Here is a 12196-nt window from a genome sequence, read left to right as displayed (position 1 = left end):
CCTATTATAAAGAGAGCACACTTTGTGCGCTGTCTAGGCAATATAATAATTACTTTCTGAATAAAACTTGTTTTCCATGCTTGACAAGTGGCCACACACATGCTTCAATACTGTAAGGATGCTGAGGCGGCATTAGAATCCATGCAGTGTTTTAATGATACCCACAGCAAACAAATCCAAAACAGCAGGCAAATAATCAGAAACGTAAAGCAGGCAGAGGTACATACACAAATAGGCAGTCCAATCCAGGCAACAGAACAGTGGGCAATCCAAAAGGCAGAAAACAGGAGAAACAGGCAATGATCATACACTATAAGGCAAAACAATGGCAATGGAAAAAACGCTCAGTAAGGCAGACAGGCTGGCAATACTTCGCGAAGTACAAAGAGCATAGCCATGCTTAAATGTCCACCAAACAGGAAGTAACCAGTGAAGCAGAGGGAGTAGCATACAGTCAGTACTCGGGAGAGGGCTCCCTCTGCTGGTGTGGCGTTACAGAATCTCCCCCTCTAGGAGCGACTCCTGGCGCTCTACGAGGACGTTCCCGTGGCCGCGGTGCTGGACGATCGGGTCTGGCTCGATGGAATTCCTCAATTAGTGATGGATCCAGGATGTCGTGAGCGGCTACCCACGATCTCTCCTCAGGTCCGTATCCCTCCTAGTCCACCAAGTATTGGAGCTGACCCCCTCTCCGTCTGGAGTACAACAACTCCTTTACCGCATATGCCAGGGTTCCATCAATGTCTAGTGGTGGAGGTGGGTCCCGGTTCTCGACTTTCTCGACGTTGGGGTCAGCATCCGGGTGGAACGGTTTCAGGAGGGAAACATGGAAGGAGGGAGAGATGCGATAGTTAACAGGAAGCTCTAACTCATAAGTGACCGCATTAATCTGTCTCAAGATCTTGAATGGGCCTACGTACCTTGGGCTGAGCTTCCTGCTGGGTAGCCGTAGCTTGAGGTCCCGTGTGGAGAGCCAGACCCTTTGTCCAGGTTGGTAGGGAGGATGTGGGCGACGTCGTCGATTGGCTTGAATCTCCTGATTCCTGACAGCCCTTTGTAGACGTACATGAGCGCTGTCCCACACCCTCTCGCTATGGCGAATCCAGTCGTTGACTGCAGGTACAAGGGATGGTTCTCCAGACCATGGGAACATAGGGGGTTGGTATCCTAGCACGCATTGGAACGGTGTAAGACCAGTGGATGAATGACTCAATGAGTTCTGTGCATACTCTGCCCATGGTAGAAACTCTGACCACCTATGCTGTTCACGCCCACAGTACGACCTGAGGTATCTGCCAATCTCTTGGTTCAGCCTCTCCACTTGCCCGTTAGATTGCGGATGGTAGCCTGAGGTTAAACTGGCATTAATATCAAGTTGTTTGCACAATGCTTTCCATACCTGAGATGTGAACTGGGTTCCTCGGTCAGAAACAATATCTTCGGGGATACCGTAAATCCTGAAGACGTGGTGGAACATCGCTTGAGCAGTTTCCATAGCTGTGGGAAGACCTTTCAAAGGAATGAGTCTACAAGCTTTAGAGAATCAGTCAATGATTACTAAGATCGTAGTAAACCCATTAGATGGGGGCAGGTCAGTGACAAAGTCTACTGAAAGGTGTGACCAAGGTTATTGAGGTATGGGCAATGGTTGTAATAGGCCAGATGGAAGTTCTTTGGGGGTTTTAGACTGTGCACACACTGAACATGACTTGACGTAATTTGTTATATCCTTAACCATAGATGGCCACCAGAAGGAATTTTGCGTGAGGTGTAGTGTTCGTGAGATACCTGGATGCCCTGAGCAAAGTGACGTGTGGACCCATTGCATGACTCGGAGTCGAAGCCTGGAAGGAACATAATGTTTGTTAGCAGGACAACCTTGTGGTGTGGGTTCATTATTCTGTTCTCTTTGGATTTTATCCATCAAATCCCATGTGACTGGTGCGATGATGATGGATGATGGCAAGATGGATTCAGGCTGGTTTTCTGTCTGTGGGTGATCATGTCTCCTGGAGAGAGCGTCAGCTTTGCTGTTCTTACTACCAGGATGGTAGGTCACAGTGAACTGGAATCTGGTAAAGAACAAGGACCAACGTGCCTGGCGAGGATTTAATCTTTTTGCACTTTTTATGTATTCAAGGTTTTTGTGATCTGTGATTACCTGGAAGGGGTGAGTGGAACCCTCCAACCAATGTCTCCATTCTTCGATGGCTGCCTTCATAGTTAGAAGGTCTTTGTTGCCAACATCATAGTTTCGCTCAGCGTCCGTGAGTTTTCTAGAAAAGTAAGCACAAGGGAAAAGCTTGTCTGGTTGTCCGTGGCGTTGGGAGAGCACTGCACCTATACCACAATCGAATGCGTCCACTTCCAGCACGAATGGTAGATTGGGATCGGGATGTTTCAGGATTGGTGCAGTCGCAAAGCTGTGCTTGAGGTCGGTGAATGCTTGTGTAGCGTGATCTGTCCATTTCAACTTTGAAGGTTTACCTTTCAGTAGGGATGTCAGTGGTGCTGCTGTGATGCTGTAGTTGCGTATAAAGCGTCGGTAGAAATTGGCAAATCCCAGAAAGCGCTGAAGCTCCTTGACTGTAGTGGGTTGGGGCCATTCGGTGACTGCCGTGATCTTGGAGTTGTCGATTTCTACTCCTTGATGGCTGACGTTGTACCCTAGGAAAGATGTTCGTTGGACATGGAACTCACATTTTTCTGCCTTGACATAGAGTTGATTCTCTAATAGTCTGGTGAGTACAGTTCTGACATGACGCTTGTGTTCTTCCTCAGACTTGGAATAAATCAAGATATTGTCTATGTAAGCCACAACATACTTGTTCAAGATGTCTTTGAAAATCTCATTAATGAAGGACTGGAAGACCACAGGTGCATTGACTAGCCCATACGGCATGACCTGGTATTCATAGTGCCCCCTAGTGGTCAAAAATGCAGTCTTCCACTCATCACCTTCTTTGATTCTAATGAGGTTATAAGCACTCCTCAGATCTAGTTTGGTGTATATTTTAGCTTCTCTGAGCTGTTCAAGTGCTGCAGGAACTAGTGGTAGAGGATAGCGAAACTTAACACTCTGAGGTATCGCCGGCAATACCACCGCGGTTTTTTTCTAACCAGTGTGAAAGAGACTCAAAATACTCTGTCAATGTTGCACATACAATTAAGAGTTATACGCCATTTTAATCTGTGGAATATCTTCTTTTATTTGTGTACACTCAGAGTAAAAACAAAATGTTGTGCTTTTTGTAAAATAAGGAAAACTAACCTGAAGCATGATCTGTCATCTCCCTCTGAACGAAGTCCATTCTGATAGTTCTCAGAAAATGAACTGTAACTTACTGAATACTAATGACACAAAAATGAGACTTATGTCTAAAAAAACGTTGAAATGTCAGGTTTTAAATTGTGTAAGTCAAATCAAAAAAACAAATATTCTCTGTTTATGTAATCTGTATGAAAAGAGAGCCATGTCAGAAGTCCGTGATTCAGCTCATTATCTGCTAATGTGGCCACGCCCACGGAGCCAGCGCTATTCAGACGCAAATTCAGTCAATACATGCATACATCGTCTCAATCGTGTATTTATTGTCTTGAAAAGTGTTTTGAATAGCCATAGTTAGCGATCTCTGGCCTCTGTTAGTTCAGTTCCTGAAGAGTCACATGACCTGTTCTTCTTTAGATAAATTTGTGGATTAAAGGTGTAAAGAGCGCCCTCCGGCTGCAAGTATGAATTGAAAACACAGTATCCAGCACTCATAGTGATGACAATAAATATTGAATAAATATTACTCCTCTGTATAGAAAATTGATATAAACATTTGAGAATCCATCAATATTTCTCCAAATGTGCATGCTTTTAAGCTAAAAGCCTATATGAAATGCCACAGAGGTAACATAATTGTTCAGACACTTTGCATCACAGAAATGCATTATATTTTAAAGAATATAATAGAATACCATTATTTTAAATTGTAATAATATTTCACAGTATTGCTGTTTTTTCTGTATGTTTGATATTCACCATATGATGAGCTTGAGACATCACAGAGGTTTTTTCACAGCCTACCTGACTGAAAGAGCTCATTATTATGCAAATCATTTCAGGTCATTATTATGTGATTCTTTTCTCTTCTCAGGTGTAAATCACCCATTATTCATGATGATTCACGCCTCCACGCATACTGTGTTTCTTGACCAAAGATGTTTTACAAAATTTAAATCTCTATATTGTTTTACATGAACGAGTAGGCAGCATAATTTTTACATCATTCTGAAGCAAAAACTCTAGTCTACAACCTCTAATACCCAGAAGTCTTGTGAAGATTTAATATACTTTTTTGGCCTTATTTCAGTGACTTAAGTTTTTTTGTTTTTTCAATAACCACGCATAAACGTTATTCCTTCAAAAACACAAACATGTACATACATATTTCTCACATATTATTGTAGCCTAGTTTGTGCTGAATACAGTGTAATGACACTTTTGTCATTTATATGTTTATGAACAACTGAAAAAAGCACAAATGTCAGGGCATGTCAAAACTTCTCCAGGCCCCAAATCAGCCTCAGACTCCAGAGGGTTAACTGTGACATTGTTCAAACGTCAATAATCAATGCATGGACAAAGTCCTCCATCCTTCTTCTCCATGAAAAAAAGCCTGCTGCTGCTGGAGAAGTGGATGGACGAATGAAACCGGAAATGAGAGCTTCCTCGATGTATTCTTCCATAGCTTGACTTTCTGGACGTGACAGAGGATATACTTTACTTTTCGGTGGTATGGCATTTGGTAGGAGATCAATGGCACAATCCCATGGACGATGAGGTGGCAGTTGAGTGGCTTTGGTTTTGCTGAAGACTTCTTGAAGGTCTTGATAGCATGATGGTATAGTGACTGGCTTACATTCTGGACTCTCTATGCTGGTGGTAAGACAAGACTTGGTAATGGTGTTATTCAGGCAATTAGAAAAACAGAATTGTGACCAATGTATGATCTCACCACGTTGCCAAGAGATGACTGGGTCGTGAACAGATAGCCAGGGGTATCCGAGGATGATTTCATGGCATGGAGAGTCAATGACGTAGAAGGTGATGGTTTCTTGGTGAAATAGTCCTACTTGCATTTTCATGGGCAGAGTTTGTTGAGTTATGCCATCTCCAATGGGTTTGTTGTTAACAGCGTTTACCTTGAGTGGAGGATCACAGTGTTGGACGGGAATGTTGAATGTTGTAATGAGGTCTTGATGAATTAGGTTTAATGCTGAGCCAGAGTCAATCAGCGCTGTGAATTCAAAGGAGTCATTTTCAGCAGTAATCGTAACAGTGGTAGTGAGAGATTTGGCATTGGTATTTGAAATATTGTCAACACTCACCCGGCTGTTGTCAACGAAGTTTCTCCGGCCTTTGAGTGGACAGACTGCGTTGCGGTGGCCTGCATTACCGCAGTAGAAACATAGATTCTGAATTAATCGTCTTGTATCGTCAGTAGATAATCTTGTGACTCCTAGCTGCATGGGCTCAAGACTGGCATGATCATTGGTGTGGCTTGAGTCGGAAATCTGTGTAGCTTGCGGGGTATGCATGGGTCTCGTTGACTTGCTTTGAGGGCGATGAGTACGCATGAGATTGTCAATCTTGATGGCTAATGTGACATACTCAGAAAAGGAGTGATCCTCACCCTTACATGCAAGCTCTGCCTGTAACCCCATATTCAAACTGCGACGAAACATGGCTTTGAGTGACACATCATTCCAACCACTCTAAGCAGCGAGCGTTCTGAACTCAATAGCATATTCAGCGGCGGATCTGCGGCCTTGAGTTAGCTGCATTAAATGAGTGGAAACATCCTTGCCCCCTGCTGGGTATTCAAACACATCTCTGAGTTGTTTTATGAAATATGGATAGGATGTTTGGAACAAGCGATCAGTTTCCCAAACTGCAGCGGCTAACTCGATCGCTTTGCCCGTTAACAATGACATGAGGAATGCACACTCCTTCTCTTCAGAATCAAAGTCACTTCCTTGATGCATAAAAAAGATTTCTTCTTGGCGTATGAAACCTTTACATTGCTCAGCAGAACCATTAAACTTGTCAGGTAATGCAAAACTTACCTTTGTGGGCATAGGCGGTGGTAGCGATCATAAATACTGTAAATAGTGAGGTAGTCATTAGCCGCTTGTGCTTTAGCCAGTTGATCACAGTAATCTTTGAGAACGTCACTCTGATAAGCGAACACGGCCTGTAGATTCGTAACATCTGCTGGATTCTTCGGTGGCGAAATATTATGTAAGGATGATGAGGTGGCATTAGAATCCATATGCAGTGTTTAATGATATCCACAGCAAACAAATCCAAAACAGCAGGCAAATAATCAGAAATGTAAAGCAGGCAGAGGTACATACACAAATAGGCAGTCCAATCCAGGCAACAGAACAGTGTGTCAGGTCAGATCAGAACACGGACTCAGTCTGCAGGCTCTCAAAAGATTTATTAAAGTCTTTTCTCAAACAGTCAACACAAAAGCAGATCTTTCAAATAGTCAACACAAAAGCAGTCTATAATCCAGCCAGGAGCAATCTCAAAAGCAAATTTAGAGCTGCGTTTTTCAGAGAATAACACAGCCGCTGAAGAGCCTGAATAGGACAGTGTCATGCAGCAGAGTGCGCAGTTGAGGCGGAATGCGGGTGGCGCTCAGGCAGCGTGTGAGACAGGGCAACGGCACAGCGATCCGTGCAGGAAGACGGAGAGCGCAACCAGGGCTGAATGCAGGAGAGACCAGCCTGGGAATTCAGGAGGAGAGGTGAAAAACAAAACAGCATCTAAAAGATGAAAACAAAAACTGAAAAACTTCGATACGACACAAAACAATGAGGCAGGAATCCACACGACACGACAGAACATGAGACAAAGCTGGAAGCTTGCTGGCACAACGCACAAACAACGATCTAGCACAAGACAGCACACGAGAGGGGATAAAATAGAGGACTTAATTGATGCCGAACGGGTGGAAAGAGTGAAACAATAACGAGATGATGAATGGAATAACAAGGGGGCGGGGAAAGACGCCACAATGACAGCGCACACGTGCTACAGATGACAACAACAACAACACGCGACAGACAGGGGAACAACTGACAGATCAGCCCAGGGACATGACAGAGTGGGCAATCCAAAAGGCAGAAAACAGGAGAAACAGACAATGATCCTACACTATAAGGCAAAACAATGGCAATGGAAAAAACGCTCAGTAAGGCAGACAGGCTGGCAATACTTCGCGAAGTACAAAGAGCATAGCCATGCTTAAATGTCCACCAAACAGGAAGTAACCAGTGAAGCAGAGGGAGTGGCATACAGACAGTACTCGGGAGAGGGCTCCCTCTGCTGGCGTGGCGTTACAGATACATAGGCCCGTTTGCATATAAATGCAGGATTTACTCTTAAAATTGTGATGACTGACACATTGATAACCGTATACCAAACAACCATCCATATGATGACAATAGAACACAGAGCCAGGGCACATGTAACAGAGCCCCCCCTCAAAGGAGTGGCTTCCAGACACTCCTAAACAGTCCAGGAGCGAGGTGGAGCGGAGGCGGAACGGGGCGAGATGGAGGGCCAGGTCCGTGGAGAGGAAGGCGGCCTGGAGACTGAGGCAGGGCAGATGGCCAGGGCAAAGAAGGCTGGACAGACGGCCAGGTAGACAGGCTTGAAGACCCCCAAGGTGAAGCAGACGGATACCACTGCAGGTCAGACGGGCTTGAAGACCCCCACGGCGGAGCAGATGGACCTTGAAAACATAACTCACAGAATGTGTATGTATTCTTCAATAGATAAGTCTCTTTGCCGAAGACGTAGTAGCTGGTCGACTGGATCCATGGTTGGACTGGAAACGCTCATAAAAGCTGCTGGATCTTGGTGTTGCTGAGTTTTCTGTAATGTAAGGGACGGGACAATGGAGTTGGAGATCCACCTGCAGGCTTTATTAATAGGATGAGCGTAGTCATACAGGCAGAGGGTCAAACACCAGCAAACAGATACAAGAAGGCAAGGCAAAAGAGTAATCCAAACACAGGCAAAGGTCTAAGCAGGCAGCAAATTATCATAAACAAGGAAACAGTCCAAAAACAGTCAAAAACACAGGCAAGGCAAGGCAAGGCAAGGCACAAGGAGACAAGGTCGGATACAAGGCTAAACAATACTCAGCAATCTGTGTGTGTCTGAGTGCAGCTTATAAAGTGTCACTGATGGGAAACAGGTGTGAGTGTGTGATTGGTTCCTAGATGGAGAATTGTGGGAAATGGAGTCCATATGATGACAATAGAACACGGACTCAGGGCACATGTAACAGTTGGAGAGATGATGTGAGCCAGTTTCTTCATGTAGCCAAGTTGGCTAAATGCTACCTTGGTGTCCCAGCAACATATTTTTCCCAGTGAGAGGGTGTTCTTTACAGCAGGGGACATTGTTACAGCACAGAGAGCAAGCCTCTCACATGGTGTTTTTGAAGAAGAAATTAAACCTTAATTGAACATTTCAAATATATGGTAAAGTGAGTAAATAAACCAGTTTATTTCTGACTAGTCTACAGTGGAAGCATTTATTTCATTTTAGTTTTCGCAGTTAAGCTGACTGCACAAATAAGATACTTAGAAGTCAATGTATAAAGTAGTGATTAATTTGTAAATGAATAATTGCTGGATCCAAAACAACAATTAAATAGGCACTGTGACCGACACTGACCATACAACTTCAGTTTCCCTGGAACATACAATGACGTCACTAAAAGGTGTTGTAATTATTCTATAATGTATTCTGTCTACACTGAGACCAAATGTCATTCAGTTGATCGGTGATATTCTCTCACCGGCGATGTTGTTACCTCTTTCATTACATCGATTTGTGATCTAACTCCCGTTGCTTGTGTCTCCCGCTATCCTGATTAGTACTGGAGTTTTCCAGGGGTGCAGTTCCCTGTTCTCGGGAAATGAAAAAATTAAAATATGCTTGAATGTCTTTGATGTTTTGCCGATATTCAAATAATTAATCAGGTATGTTAGAGCTGTACGATTCTGGATAAATTAAATTATTATTAAATTAAGAATCACAATGTTTTGGTTTCAAACAGAAATCACGATTCTCCCACTTATCTGAACTGACTACTAAACAAAATAACATGTCATTTATAAGAGGTTCTGACAAATGACTGTTGCTGCAGTCTATTTCAAATGGTTAATAAATCTATGTAATGTAATCGATACAATCATTATTTGAAGCACCATGTTTAGTTTAAAAGGTGATTTACTCTATTTTGATCGCTATCATAGACATCAGTTTTTATATCTGAATGATACACTTTTATTTCAGTACTTCTATGATAATATGAATATTTGTAACACAGAAATAACAGTACTGTGTGGCTGAAAAGACTGATTGTGTTTCATAAACTATTTCATATCTATAAAGGAAAACTGCTCTCTTTGGGTCAGTGGCAGTGCCAACACAGATTTGAATGTTCTGATGTGATTTTGTCAAAAGTTTAATAGACGGGCGAATCATTGTCAATTAGGAATTAGATCTCATGTGTGTTTGAATCGAGATCTTTTAAAGATGACTCATCTGCTCTAAGGTTCACTCTCTACAAACTTTCCAATGCTCACCGTGTGCAAAACAATAAGCAGTAAGCACCAAACAATGAGAATGATTTCAAACGTAAGAAAATATATATGTTGAGGGACAACAGCAAAACATAACCTCCAAATACATCTGCAGAAACCCGCTCTCACTCTCTCTCACATGTGTCACTGTCAACCATCTAATGCACTTGCTAATGCCTGATCGTTTAAAACAAATACTGGAATGCAAAAATCCAAAATATGACATTTTCTGGATCAGGATCTGGCAGAATCCGGCTCAAATTAAGTACTGGCATAAAGTTAATAAAGATAAAGTTAATAAGTTAAATTACTGTTATTATTATTAATATTTCTAAGTTAAAAGTGAATCTTCTTTAGGATGCTGGTGCCATGCCATGAAAACTGTCCCACAGCAAACCGAACCAAACAAACTGTGATATGAACTGGACTGTGGCATTGGTGTATCATTACACCTCTAGTCATCACTGCAGCGCTCTATACTAGCATTGCACAAATATGGGTACCTGATAGTTTGGTAGATCAGTCAATGTGACTGCAGAGAGTCAGCTGACTGATAGAAATGACAGATATGACAATACCACAAAAGATGCTGCTTCAGGAGCTTCTGTCCTGTGATCATCCCAAATTATACCATGAGTTCAAAGATCAGCAGGTGTGCTTGATAACAAAAGGCTGTTTATGTTCCACAGAAGAAAGTTCATACAGGTTTGGAACAAAATCAGGCTAAACGACCGATCATTTTGCTGTGAACTAAGTTTGTGTCACAGAACAGATTGTGTGTTTCTTCTTCTTCTTTTATGTCTGACCTTTAGAAAATGAATATGAATCATGTTTGTGTTTTATAGTGTGGATCATTGTGGAGAGATCAGAAGCACAGCAGAACTACACACATGTAAGTCGACACACAATCATTTAGTGATTTGATGTTGATTTGTCTCATTTAGTGAAATGCTTTGGTAACACTTTACAATAATGTTGTATTAGTTAACATTAGTTAATGCATTAGATAACATGAACTAATCATAAACAATGCCTGTAAACAGCCTTAATGTTTTAAAGTTAACTTACTGTAATTACATTAGTTTATGTAGCAGTTGACTCACTAAGGGTGAATTATGTTTACAGCCCAAATCAATGCCTTATTAACCCTCAGGGGTCTGAGGATTTTTGGGACCCTGGAGAAGTTTTGACATGCCCTGACATTTGTGCTTTTTTCAGTTGTTCATAAACATATTAATGGAAAAAGTGTCATTACACTGTATTCAGCACAAACTAGGCTACAATAATATGTGAGGAACATGTATGTACATGTTTGTGTTTTTGAAGGAATAACGTTTATGCGTGGTTATTGAAAAAACAAAAAACTTAAGTCAATGAAATAAAGCCAAAAAATATATATTAAATCTTTGTTCACAAGACCTCTGGGTATTTGAGGTTGTAGACTAGAGTTTTTGCTTCAAAATGAGGTAAAAAATTATGCTGCCTGCTTGTTCATATAAAACAATAGAGAGATTTAAATTTTCTAAAACATCTTTGGTCAAGAAACACAGTATGCGTGGAGGCGTGAATCCTCATGTATAATGGGTGATTCTCACCTGAGAAGAGAAAAGAATCACATAATAATGACCTGAAATGACTTGCATATTAATGAGGCCTTTCAGTCAGGTAGGCTGTGAAAAAACCCTTTGTGATCATGATTCAAATCGCATCATGGTGTAAATCAAACATACAGAAAAAACAGCAAAACTGTGAAATATTATTACAATTTAAAATAATGATATTCTATTATATTCTTTAAAATATAATGTATTTCTGTGATGCAAAGTGTCTGAACAATTATGTTACCTCTATGGCATTTCATATAGGCTTTTAGCTTAAAAGCATGCACATTTGGAGAAATATTGCTGGATTCTCATATGTTTGTCAATTTTCTATACAGAAGAGTAATATTTATTCAGGATTTATTGTCATTACTATGAGCGCTGGATACTGTTTTTTCAATTCATACTTGCAGCCGGAGGGCGCTCTGTACACCTTTATTCCACAAATGCCTGAGCACTAAAGAAGAATAGGCAATCCAGGAACTAACCGAACTAACAGAGGACAGAGATCGCTAACTATGGCTATTCAAAACACTTTTCAAGACAATAAATACACGATTGAGACGATGTATGCATGTATTGACTGAATTTGCGTCTGAATAGCGCTGGCTCCGTGGGCGTGGCCGCATTAGCGGATAATGAGCTGAATCACGGATTTCTGACATGGCTCTCTTTTCATACAGATTACATAAACACAGAATGTTTGTTTTCGACTTACACGATTTAAAACCTGACATTTCAACGTTTTTTTAGACACAAGTCTAATTTTTTTGTGATTAGTATTCACTAAGTTACAGTTCATTTTCTGAGAACTATCAGATTGGACTTCGTTCAGAGGGAGACGAGAGATCACGCATCATGCTAGTTTTCTTTATTTTACAAAAAGCACAACATTTTGTTTTTACTCTGAGTGTACACAAATAAAAGAAGATATT

This window comes from Megalobrama amblycephala, linkage group LG7 (genome assembly GCF_018812025.1).
Source record: "Megalobrama amblycephala isolate DHTTF-2021 linkage group LG7, ASM1881202v1, whole genome shotgun sequence".
Lineage (NCBI taxonomy): Eukaryota > Metazoa > Chordata > Actinopteri > Cypriniformes > Xenocyprididae > Megalobrama > Megalobrama amblycephala.
This window is presented reverse-complemented; position numbering follows the sequence as displayed.